The sequence below is a fragment of the Nicotiana tomentosiformis genome, chromosome 8 (assembly GCF_000390325.3).
Source record: "Nicotiana tomentosiformis chromosome 8, ASM39032v3, whole genome shotgun sequence".
NCBI classification, from domain to species: domain Eukaryota; kingdom Viridiplantae; phylum Streptophyta; class Magnoliopsida; order Solanales; family Solanaceae; genus Nicotiana; species Nicotiana tomentosiformis.
In genome coordinates this window covers 41,811,759-41,825,552 of record NC_090819.1, presented here as the reverse complement: position 1 = coordinate 41,825,552, position 13,794 = coordinate 41,811,759, and the positions used below count along the sequence as shown (strand labels likewise).

General features: G+C 39.2%; 1 non-coding gene across 1 annotated transcript; it reads left to right on the top strand.

Moving 5' to 3' along the window:
- Nucleotides 1–7,100: 7,100 nt before the first annotated feature.
- Nucleotides 7,101–7,207, top strand: LOC117278923 (small nucleolar RNA R71). The gene has a single exon (XR_004509283.1). It is a non-coding gene; the product is annotated as a small nucleolar RNA R71 (small nucleolar RNA).
- The last annotated feature ends 6,587 nt before the right edge of the window (nt 7,208–13,794 follow it).

Genomic DNA, 13,794 nt, shown 5'->3' with positions numbered 1-13,794 from the left:
GTTTGCAATTGAGAACCCTCACAATTGCGAACAAAGCCTCACAATTGCGGCACTGAAATCTTGAGGGCCTCTTCGCAAATGCAAAGGTTGGATCGCATTTGTGATCACTGTTGCCCTCGTAATTGCGACACAATCATCGTAATGGTGATCCTAGCCCATCCCAGAACACTTCACAAATTCAAAAACTGTGTTCGCATTTGCGAACCCAACAGGATTGGCCTGTCTTCGCAAATGTGAACAAAAAGCTCGCAAATGAGAGATCAGAGGCCTGCAAAAAAACAGCAACTCTAACATTTTCAACAGCACTCCGCTAAGCGTCTGAAACTCACCCGAGCCCTTAGGGCTCCACCTAAACATTCACACAAGTCTAAAAACATCATACAAATTCGCTCTTGCGATGAAAACACAAAAATAACATCTAAAACTACGAATTGAACTATAACACACATGATTTTCATAGAGAATTTCAATAACTTCTAAAATTACAACTATGTGTCTTATTCCTATCAATGCAACTCCGAATGAAGCCAAATTTTGCAGACAAGTTCTAAATGGTATAACGGACCTATTCGAAGTCCCAAAATAAATTTCTGAGCTCAATAGCTAAAAGTCAACCTACGGTCAAACCTTTCAACTTAAAATTGCCAAATTTCAGTAAATCAACACAAATCAACCTACGGACATCCAAAATGAATTTCGGGCATAGGCCCATGTTCAAAATCACGATACAAAGCTATCAGAGTCATAAAAATATAGTTTCAGGGTCATTTTCACAAAAGTCTGGTCAACATTTCAAATTAAAGCTTTTAAGTCTAGAATCAAAGGTCCAAATCAATCTGAAAGCGTCCCGGAACGAAACCGATCAACCTCACAAGTCATAAAAGAATAAACTCACATATGTGAAGCAATAAACGAGGTAAAGGGGTGCAGTTACACAAAACCATCGATCGGGTCGTCACATATCTACTCATGTTCAAATAAATATTCTTTCTCTTTTTTCTCCATCCTTTAGTATAAGTTTCTCATTGTGGAAGAGATCCATCTATGCTTTTAAACTCTAATTATGAGTCGTTTATTTTCAAGTTTATTTTTGTAAGTTCAAGATTTTGTTCAAACACTTTGATTTAACATGCATTCCTTAGTTACAACTCTTTTAATATTGTTCAATTTACACTAAAATACCATTCTTTAATATCTTTTTTTTATTCATTCACATACTACATTTTATTGCACATATATTTTGTCAAATATTTTGCTATTCTTATCTAGAATTCACATTACACTCAGCTTATCTTTTGAAATACGATTCCCTTGTCCACTTTACATATATTTCATAAGAGTCAATATATTTTAATCATTTCATTTCAAAAGCACAAAAAAATACTTGCATACTTCATCTGCACATAATTCATTACATATTTAATATGATTACTGTTAATTTTAGTGCACGTTAATCATTCTTTTATTCTTTATAATAGTTGTGAGTATTTGTTAATTATCTTTGAACATTTCCTCCCTCATTTGATCGAGTCCTCTGGAACCACATTTTGTAGATCTTGAGGGATGCCTAACACCTTTCCCTCGAAATAACTTGAACCTTTACCCAGAATCTCAACAGTTTCGCAGATCAAAGTTAAAGTGCATATTACGTAGTATAGTATATGTGTCCTAGTATACCTTAAATACTAGGTGGAGACTCTAAACAATAATTAACCTTGTGGAGTACTATAGGTTGTACATTATTTTGACTAGTGCAAAATAGGGTGTAACATCCATCATTTCAGTTTGTTCTATGGTAGCTTATCCAAAGACTTATGAATTGATTCTTAATCTAATTGCAAATTATTATGCTCTTATTTATAAACGTTCCCAATGTGCTCTAAGCCCTTATGTATTCCTGAGCTGAAGCTATGATTTTTAACGGATGTTTTATAAGTGCTTTTAAATGTTTTATAATCCACATCAAATGAAATAACGGAAAGCATGAAGTATGAAATACGGCCATCGTGCCAAATATGATGACTTACATGTGTGGCCAAGAGTGTCAATGAAATAAAAGAATGTATTAAAGGCTATGAAACAAACATGATAAGAATGTATTAAAGGCTATGAAACAAACATGATTCCTTTATATGATAAATATTTTTGGGAGTATCATTAGGTCACCGAGCAAGGCTAGTTTATAAATGCCCAAGCTTGAAACTACATGTGTCGGTGTAGGGGTTATTTGAGGGAATTTTCCCATTATATTATATTAAGATTATTCCCGTTGATTGGGATAAGTTTATAGCTAGCAATGACCATGTCCGCACACACGACATTGTGGTGAGACAGCTGAGTCGATCAGGCAGAGATCGAATGCCATGCCGCGCACTTGGTGGTGTTGTGTTTCTATGTCGATCCTCATACTTGGGTTGATATGGCTTAGCCGGTTGGGTAGTGATCGGACTCCATGCCATGGGCATGGTGATGAGTCGGTACTAAGGATCTCCCAACAAAAAATGAAAATATTTACTTGAAGTTTTACTTTGTTTTAATTTGACATTTAAATATGATTGGTATGCCTATTATTTCCATGTTTCTCTCCTCAAGTTGGCATTTTATTCCATGAGAGGGTATTTAAATTTACATACTAGTACCATTTCATATGTACAAAGGTCCCTTTTGTCGGGGACTCTGTATTTTTAATGGACGCAGGTGGTTCCACAGCAGGCATCATCGATCATTGCTAGTAGTACACCCTCTTCTCAGCTAATTTGGTGAGGCCCACTTCCTCCTGGGGCCTTGTGTCTTTTGATCCTTGTACATTGTATTTTGAGGAATAGCCGGAGCCTTGTCACCGACACTTTAATACTACTCTTCCGTTTTAGTTAGAGGCTCCGTAGACATAGTGTGGATCATTGAATGGTTGAAAATAATAAGAAAGATGAAGAAATATTGAGAATCCTTGCTCCCGAATGTTCCGTGTGTGTCTTTTCCTCTCAAAGTGGCGTCTCCCCCTCAAAAATAGGTTTAGACTTCTTTATATACGAGTTGGTGTGTGTACGACTAAAAATAACCTTTTTCCCGGGGGAAATAGGAGTGAAACCCATCACCTAGCACCAAGGGTAGTGCGGGGTGCTAGTCCTGGTGATGGAAACTTTTGTCTTTGAAAAGTTGCGCCCCATGGAGCACTGGGTGCTACACTGCCCGTATTTCTTCTTTTGTTCACTTTTTGCTTCGATTGGTGCACTTTCGTTCCTCATTGGCTCCGGGTGGCTCCTAAACATAAAAATACTATGAATTAGAATAATTCATTACATTCCACATCCAAATTCCACAAAATACGAGTATAATGTGAGGCAATATGCATATAAATATACACACTTTAAGTCGAATATCAACACCCCACACTTAGACTTTTGCTCGCCCTCGAGCAATGTAACTATAAACTACACCCCAACAATGTACATCTCAACTAGGGAGGATCAATTCAGCTTTTCAATCATGCACTCTACCTTTGACTATGGTCGATACCGTCAATCAAGCATGAACATATGAAATTCACATTCTCCCCATTTTAAACATGTCCAAGTATAAACAATTTAATCCAACCAATTCCAACAACCTACACATAACCACCCTACCTCACTAGCTGGCTCATTACCACTAAGCACCCTCAACTCGTGCACTCACCCAACAAGAGAAGTTAACAACACTACCAATCTGTCATGAGATCATGTTCCCTCACCAACAAACAAGAGAGTGAATATAGAAATAGTCCACACATTCAAATATGACTTTGAACATAAATTAAGAACATCACATGGTTGTACAAAATTTGCTCAGTCTCACAAAGAAATTCATGTACATCCCGTGGTCGTACCATAAGCTTTCCCGTAGTGTACATCTCTACTATTCTAAGCTAGCCAAGTCTAGGATCAATTAGGACTTTATGGGTTGTAATGTAGGCTAAAGGACGGGTAGGATACATTTAGGAATAGTGACTAACCCTCCTAGGCACTTTAATGCATTGCACTCAAGAATCAAGCACATATTTTTCTCAGTTAATTCACTCGCCATAAACCATACACAATATTGCCCTTTCTTCACTTAAGCACTTCTATATTCCCACCAGCACGAATTAGTAAGTTTAGGCAGTGTTTTTTTTCTTTTTCTACATCATTTGTGTTATTTTTTTCTTTTCTACACATACTCCATACATTAAGGTTCATCGGCTAGTGGTATTTTTCACAAGCTACTTCCCAAATTTCTCACCTTACTTCATTTAGTGCCTAAGTGCCTTCGGAGATAAAGATTCCACAATCTCAAATTAAGAACAAACAAGGGATACAACTTGTAGTGTGGCTTCTAATGAAAAGGTCTATAGGCTCAAAGGGGCTAACAACGGAAAAATTTTATTTGTAAGTGACAAGCACATCTATGATCAGGAAAAGAAATTCCTACATCATGTTCTACACTAGCACAACTTAATGATTTCGCTTCGATTAACACACAAAGAAAGTTCTAGACTACACCGGATAGCATAAAATAACACAAATCCTCACACACGCATTGCACATGACTCAATCAGGACGGTTTTGTTCAACTCTCAAATCAAGCAAGCACATATAGTTGAGAATATTAAGCTATAATGCACTAGGTAACATACAAGTCAAATCACTGAGAACAAGCGTTACATAGTAGGCTATTTAATTTTCTTAGGCATCACAATTCAAATCAAATATAATAGGAAGACATAATGCATGCCATAGCCTAATGTGCCAGCACCAAACATGTCAAAAGGTATCTAGAGCAACTCAGTTTTCTTCCTATCCTACTCCTAAAAGATATAACCAAAATACCCGGTTCAGATTTTAAACTATTAGAAAATACCCGGTAAAACCAAGAAAGCTCTTTTTAGTAGTTTTAACCGGACCTTAATCCCTCAAGAAAGCTATCCAAGAGATCCATCCAAAAAAAGTCCAAGCTTTTTCTTATTTTTCTCTATTTGTTTTGAATAATTTTCTACTAATCAAAACTATACTACTATCAAAGGGTTAAAAATAAAATGATAATTTTTTATACAATTACAATCAGCGAGTAATTCCCCTACCTCACACTTTTTGTCATGCATAGTCCTTGATGCATGGATCATAGTAAAAAATATTAAAACAAGGATGAAAAATACTCACTGACACCCTCTAGGGCATAGCTAGCACATGATACTCAATATTAAGGGTCGGGACGACCCTACACTTAAGCTCAAACATGCTCCTCTGTATCAACTTCGGGTACTCGGACTTTCCCTAATCTGAAAAAATAAAATTAAACAAAACATAACACTAAAAAAATAAAAAATAAAAAAAGTTGGGTTGCGTCCCAACAAGCGCCTTATTTATAGTTGTGGCACTACTTTGCTACTCTGCTCAGGCTGGGCGCTTTCTCTTCTTCTTTCTCCCATGAAGTCTAGCCTTTTTGCACGCTCTAGGAAGGTCTCCTCTTTCGTTTCTCGCTATTTTCTCAGTCATCTTTCCACACTCAGCTTGCAACATCATCTCCTCTAACTTAGTTTTCCAATCTGGATCACTATGGTTCAAATAAGGGCTCTGCTCTATTCCTTTCGATTCCACCACAATAATTATGCACAAGTCCTCATAATGCTTACGAAGCTTAAGTGACTTATACACATTATAAGTGATTTTCTTATCTTCAACTTCCCTTCCTTCGCATCAATAATCGCTCCTCCAGTAGCTAAGAATGGTTGCCCCAAAATAATGGGCACTTCCTCATCTGCCTCATAATCAAGAACAATAAAATCGGCAGGAAGAATAAACTTTCTCACTCGAACTAACACATCCTCCATAATTCCTTCTGGCCTCACTAGTGACCTATATGCTAACTGTAAAGTGATTGTAGTTGGTCTATGTTCCCCCAATCCTAGTTTCTTGAACAAAGATGATTGCATCAAATTTATATTAGGTCTTAAATTACAAGGGCTCTACCAACTTCTTGTTTCCGAACAGATAGAGGAAGTTTACCTTGAACTCTAGCACTGCACTCTTCAGTAAGTGCAACTATTTTAAACACTATAAGTCTTCACTTGTTTGTCACAATATCATTAAGATACAAAATTTCCACCAAAGGCAAATTCACACGCACTTGACTTAGAATCTCTAAGAAATTCTTGCACTTAGCATCATCTCTTTGCTTCTGCAGTCTTTGTGGAAATGGAGGTGGTGGCCTTGTCACAATTATCGGCTCTGATCTTTCGCTCTCTTTCTCAGTATCCTCAACTGGCTTAGGAACCAATTCTCCTTTAAGCCTAGTTGTATGCTTCTTTTTTCCTTCGAAATTCTTCTTATAATCTTCCATTTCTCATGTTAACCACATTGACTTGAGCCTTATGATTAGGCTCAGTATCACTAAGAAGGGCCCCGGCTCACCGAATATTTTGGACGTTGGCAAGTTGACCCGTTTGTCGCTCCTAATTTCGAATAGTAGTAGCCTGATTCTGGTTATCCGCCATAATTTTCTTGAGCATCTCCTCAATATAACCCATCGGATATGCGGACGGATCAGTTGTGGTGGTCTATATTGTTGTTGAGGAGCTTGTGACCTATACTGATTCTGAGCACACTGATTTCCACCCCAAGAAAAGTTTGGGTGGTTCCTCCAGTTAGGATTGTAAGTGTCCCCATACTTAATTGTTTGGCCTCGGTTTACATTAACTAAATAAATACAGATTCTGGATTTGCTGGGCATAGATTGCTCGTGTGACCCTCCCCACATACTTTACAAAATATCTGAACCTACTGGACTGGCTGAGCTTGCTGCTTACTAATAACCAAGGTCATCTTATTGACTTGGTTGGCCAATGTGGCAACCTGCACTGATAATGCAGAAAAGCGTCTAACTCGAGGACCCGTGTAGATTTTTGAATTATGTGTCTGCCCATCTCTCCTTGCCAGTCCGGATTACTTTTGGAGAATTTGTTTAATAATGCATAAATTTCATCAAAGCTTTTTTCCAACACTTGACCTCCCGCTGCAGCGTCCACAACAATATTTGTCTCTAGATGTAGCCCTTCTATGAAGGTTTGAGCCAACACGTCATTTGTCTAGTTGTGACGAGGACAATCTCTGAGCAACCCCTTGAACCTCTCCCAAGCTGAATATAATGACTCCCCCAAATTCTATTTAAAGGCTACTATCTCACTTCTGATCTTTCCAGTGTGAGCCTCACATAGTCTGGAGTGACTCCGTCTTCAACCTCCTTTTTCCTTCACCCAACATAGAAAACGAGAACAGTGTGAGCCTTGCATAGTCTAGAGTGACTCGGTTAGTGATATAAGTATCACTAATCTCCAAGAAGTACAGAATGTGTTGTTGTGTATCCTTGTGTGGAAGACCCATAAACTTCCCGTTTGCATGTAGTAACTGGACAATGCTCTATTTTAGCTCAAAGTGCCTAGTGATTCTGGGCTTCACAATGCTGGAGGTGACATTAGCAATGCTGGGCATCGCTACCTCCTGAACAACCATATGTTGCTCTTCTGCCATGTTCACAGATAATTGAACAAGAGCCTGAAGATTATCAATGTCCCTTTCTTCTCTCAATCTCCTGTGAAATGTTCTCTCAGGTTCAGGGTCAAAGCCTTGAAGTCTATCCTGGCTCCTGACCCTTCGCATTCAATCAACATTCCTGAGAGCAAAGCAACCAATATAGAAACATTAGAATTGACGAAATAAACAACTAAAGTAAAAGCTTGTAAAGTAGTCAATATTCAAGTCCCCGTCATTGGTGCCAAAAACTTGTTGCTCCCAAACGCACACGCAAGTATACAAAGTCGTACAAGTAATAAAATTATAAGTCTAGTGTCGAACCCACAAAGAGTAGTGTCAACTATGCATAAAAATATACACACTTTAAGTCGAATATCAATGACATCTGATGCAGCTACCTTAGTCCTGCTAGGGAAAGCCTAACAACGGGCCTGGCCCCCCTCTAGTATGCCCTCTACCCAACAACCTCCACCCTAGCTCGGTTGTGTAGGTGGAGTAGCAACTGGAGCTGCAAACATAGCCTGAGTACTCTACAGAGGTCCACCCCTCCGAATCCTAGGACAATCTCTCATAATGTGCCTGGTATCACCACACTTAAAACAACGCTCGTGGCTACTAGTACTGATTCTGCGTCGGACGACTAGAGTAACCACTGTAGGAACCCCGTGACAGAGCTTGACCCCAGGGTAGGAGTGCCCAAATCCTCCAAAACACCGAGGCTTCTTAGCCTCTCTGTCCTTTTTCTCCTGAACGTGAATACGCTCCAACCTCCTAGCAATCTCTACAACCTAATGAAATGGAGTTTCAGTCTCCAACTCCCGTGCCATCCCAAATCTGAGACCATAACCGAGTCCCTCAATGAATTTGCAGACTCTCTCTAATAATGGAAACCAAAGCAGGTGTATGACGAGATAACTCAACAAACCTCATAGCATACTCAGTCACAGTCATAGTCCCCTGATGCAACTGCTCGAACTCGGTGCGCAACCCATCCCTGAGGGTATGTGGAACGAACTCCCACAAAAAAAGATTAGTAAATTGAGCCCAAGTAAGTGGCGCTGTGCCAGCTGGCTATCACGCCCCGACCTTGGGAAGTGGGACCGGTGCTCAGCCAGAGTAACCCGGTCAAGCAAGCCTACCTGGTGCCTACCAACCATCCTTTCCCATGATTAATTCAAGAATTAATATGAAGAGATAGTGAATTGAGAGGAAAAAATATACAACACCAATTTTGTAAATTAAGAAAATTCATTTATAGAAAGCAAAAATAATACAAGTTCATAGTTTGAAAGTGAGGTCAACTGTCATGAACAATGCTTATAGTTTTCCCCCATTCAAGACACGACCCACAGTATGTCTATGGAGCTTCTACATTATCATCCGAATAGTATGGAAATGTCGGTCATAAAGACCCCGCTATACTTCAAAATGATATATAAATGTCAGTACAAACATAAGGCCTCGATATAGAGTAGGGCTTACCGTATCAGCTTATAAGAGGGTACACCTATCAAGAACTTGTGCCACCTGCTGCAGAACCACCTGCATCCATTAAAGATGCAGCATCCCCGGCAAAGGAGACGTTATTACATATTGAACAATACTATTATGTAAAGCTAAATATCCTCTCATGGAATGAAATGCCAACATAAAAGGATAGAAACATGGGAGAAGAAGGAAAATCAATAATATTTAAATGCCAAGTCAAAACGTAATCATTAGCAACTGATCACCGCCATGCACATTTTTGGTTGATAGATCATTAATCGCCGATCAACGCCATGCACGTGGCATGGAGTCTAATCACGGATCGATCGGCTATGCCGTCTCACCACAATGAATGTTGATCGACATGGTAATATAAATCAAATACTATAATAGGAAGGACATACCACCATACTTATGGCATGGAGTATGATCTCTGCCGGATTAACTAAACCATCTCACCACGAATGAATATAGATTGACATGGCGATACAAATCAAATACAATAGTAGAAAGGAGGAACCACCATGTGCGGGACACGGTGTCTGTTCTCCGCCTGATCGGCTGAGCCGTATCCCCACAATGTCGTGTGGGTCAACATTGGGGCATGGATCGATGCTAGCAATAAATTCATCCCAATTAAGGGGAATAATCTCATTATAGTACAATGGAATTTTTATATCAATCATCTCCTACACCGACACGTGTAGTTTCGGGTGTAGTCCATTACAACCTACCCTTCCTCTATGCCCTAAAGATACTCCCAAAAATATTTTTGTACATAAAAGAAAATAAATATATATATATATAAACACTTTCATATCATCATTCATTTCATTGGCACTTTTAACCATTCGTAACATCTTCATTCTTGGCACAATGGCCACATATTAGATGTATTCTTTCATTTCATAACATATGCCTTAGGGTTTTGTAAATCATAGAAATGTAGCCAAATAATTGGAAGACCATAACTTCATATTCACGTACATATGGCAGTTCAAAAGTAAGTGCTAAAGCATTTTCAAGGAAAAGAGCATGGCATTGGCAATTAAGACATGTCTAGAGTTTCATGAGCATTTGGCAATTCAAACATTTAAAACGTTATGGCTGTAAACACATCAGTACACGAGGACTTAAAGATTTGAGATAAACTTCAAAGAGTAGTCCATAAGGGTGGAAAATGTAACATAATTCAAGATCATAAGCCTTTGAAACATCAGTCGTCATAAGCATTATGGAACAACAGAAGTAGGAAGTTGAATAAACCATGCTTGGAGTTTACAAGGAATTTCATGGAATCCGATTCTAGGGAAGGAGTTTAGCAAACATACCTTGAATTCGCCCCTTAATAGTACTACGATGGTCCACCACACTACAAAACTTCAATCTACAACATTGCAACACATTTATACCAATATTAGTAAAAATACTTGAGTTTTAAGTTATTTAGCATTTTATCAAACACCTAGAGTTCATAACATTCTACCACCTCTAGAAATGGTATTTCTTCATCCAACAATCCCTCCTTCCAACAAACAATAGATACTAAAACACCCTTGGGCTACTAAGTGCCTCCTTTAGAACCATTACAATCATCAATAAACTCACATCCACCCAATCTTACTAATTAACTCATTGCAATAATCTCCACAACACCCAATAATTTAGGTTAAGCACTTATGGCTTCCAATCACCATCCCATAACTGCTAATACTTATTTCTTACTCATATATTGACTAACAATCCATGCATGTAGGTTTAAGGGTGTAAGATTACCTTTTGTAGTCCAAATCTTGGAAACAAACTTTGGGTGTGTTCTTGAGATTTTCCAGAAATCCTATAGAATCCAAGACAAAACCTGATTGTAACTAGTGATTAAGAAGTGAAATAATCATAAAAACACACTTAAAACCTGACCTTTAGTGTATTGATGCCTTGATCGGATGGGTGGTAGGGAGAAAAGCCCTAGCCTTGAAATCCCTTTTGTTTCTCTCTGCCCGCTCATGTATTAAAAGGTCCAGGTACAATATTTTTTCACTGGTGCTATAGCTATGCTAATGAGCTTTAGCTCATTGATTTGCTAAAATTTCTACTTCCCTCCTGTGCTATAATTGTGCTATGGGGAGATACTTCACTATCTTTTCTTTAGTTTTATTGCTTTGAAATAAACATCTAAGTGTTCCCCATTGATCCAATACTCAAAGATTAATAAAATAATTATCCCCAAGTATCTAAATAACTTTATCCACTCTAGCAATTTATCATGTAGGGTCTAAATTAAATTGTATTCCTATGCTCGAAATTTCTCGAATTAGCTATAGAAATTCACGGGCCCTTACACTGGCCTACTTTCCTCATATGGCTGCCACCATTTATACCCTGTCCCTATCAGCTGGAGAGTAGTAAGGTCGACCCCACTCAACTCCACTATGCCCATGGTGCACAGAATATGATGAAACTTCTCTAGGAAACCATGTTCATCCTCAGAAGGCCCAACGCTGAAATGAGGAGGATGGTACTTTTGGAACTTCTCTAGCCTCTTCTGCTCCTCCGCTGTCGTGACTGGCCTGACCTCGGGCTAAGCCGCAATCACGGGTTGTACTGGCATAACTCCCGGAGCCTGATCAATATGAGTTATCTTCTCTAAGGTACGAGTGGCGAGGGTATGAGCTTCTCCCCCAGTCTGAGAAGTAGCTGGTGCAACCGGAATCAATCCCACTTGAGCCAAGGTACCAAACATGCTCCGAAAATGTGCCAAAGTCTCTTGAAGTCCAGGGATAGCAACAAGCGCCACGGGTGCCTACTCCCCAACCGGAGCTACTAGTGGCTCCTCAGCGGCTGGTCTAGCAGTTGCTCTAGCTGTAACATGTGCACCACCTAGACCACTACCTCTGACCCGGCTCCTAGAAACGCCAGCCCTAGGGGTAGCATCATCAGTAACTGAAGCTCCTGTCCTCACCATCTGCGAGAGAATAGAAAGACAAAGGCTCATATTCCGAAATTAACAAATTCGCAGGATGAGGAATGAAATAAGTACAATCTCCTAAAAGTTCCATAGCCTCTCGAAGATAAGTATAGACGTCTCTGTACTGATCCGAAAGACAATACTAAACTTTCCCGTGACTGGTAGAACCTATGAACCTAGGGCTCTAATACAAAAAATTTCGTGACTCAAGCATTTCTTCATCTACGGACAGAAATGTCGCATCTGCAGTGTCACATTTGAGACAAATAACTCGCATCTACGAGTTCCACTAACTGTACGACCATACGCACCTGCGGACAGACCCTCACATTTGTGGAAATCACCTCGCAGATGCAAAACACGCAGCTCCCAGCCAAAGCTTGCTTCTGCGCCTTCTTGACAGCATCAGCAGACTCGCATTGCTAAAAATAATCGCATCTACTCTCACATCTATACTTCACATAACATCATATATGAGGACCCATGTTCGCTTCTACGGGCACGCACATGCGGTCCAAAAGTCACAGGTGCGAAAGCACCAGAACTGATCACCCCAAACAGTCACAAATGATCCGAAGCTCATCCGAAACTCCCCTAAGGCCCCCGGGACCCTGTCAAACACACTAACCGATCCCAAAGCGTAACACAGATGCACTTGAGGCCTCAAATCACACAGAAAAACATCAAAACTATGAACCACGCCTCAATTCAAGGCTAAGGAACTAATCCAAATTTGCAAATTCAAAACTTACGCCGAACATGCCTAAACACCTAGGAATGACCTCAAATTTTGCATGTAAGTCCAAAATAACATAATGGACCTATTCCAACTCCCGAAACCACAATTCAAACCCGATATGAACAAAGTCAACTCTAGGTTAAGCCTATCAACCTTCCATATCTTTAACTTTCCCACTTTCGCCAAATAGAACCAAATCAAGCTAGGGACCTCCAAATCTAATTCTGGACATACGCTTAAGTCATAAATCACCTTACAAACCTACTGGAACTATTAAACCACGATTCTAGAGTCATCTACACAAAAGTCAAACTCCAGCCAACTCTTACAACTTAAGCCTCTAACCAAGGGACTAGGTGTCCCAAGTTAATCCAAAACCTACTCGAACCAAATCAACCATCCTCGTAAGTCATAGAATAATAAATACACATATGTAAAGCATCGAATGGGGAAAATAGGGCTAAAACACTCGAAACGACCGGCCGGGTCGTTATAGCTGATATTTCGATTCAAGATGATCTTGTCTGGACACATATATTCCTATTTAGCAGGAAGTAATACCACAATATCCCCAAGCAATTATTTTTTTGTAGACTTTTAAATATTACTTCAATTATTTTTCTGTAGGTTTTCAAATATTACTTCAATTATTTTTGTCTTCTCAGCTAGGTGTTACAATTAATTTTAGGGCTTCTTTCTTTAATGCTTGCCCAAATTTCTTCCCATCCCTTGGTGCAAGACTCAACATCATGTTGAATAATATTTTGTCTTTATCTACCTTTATATCTTGCTAAAATAATTTGTGTAACAACATAATAACATGGTGTCATGACCCAAAACTCCACCTTAAGGATGGCTATGGCACCTAGTTTCTAGGACTAGGTAAGCCTAACACATGATGAAATTTAGCAGATTTTAACCGTTTATCCATTTAAAAAAACTGATAAACGACATAACATACCTGAAAAGTAATCAATAGTCATACATTCCCAAAACCGGTAGTACAGAGTCATAAGCTCTAATGAGACACACTTAAAACCTCAAAATACATTACTGTT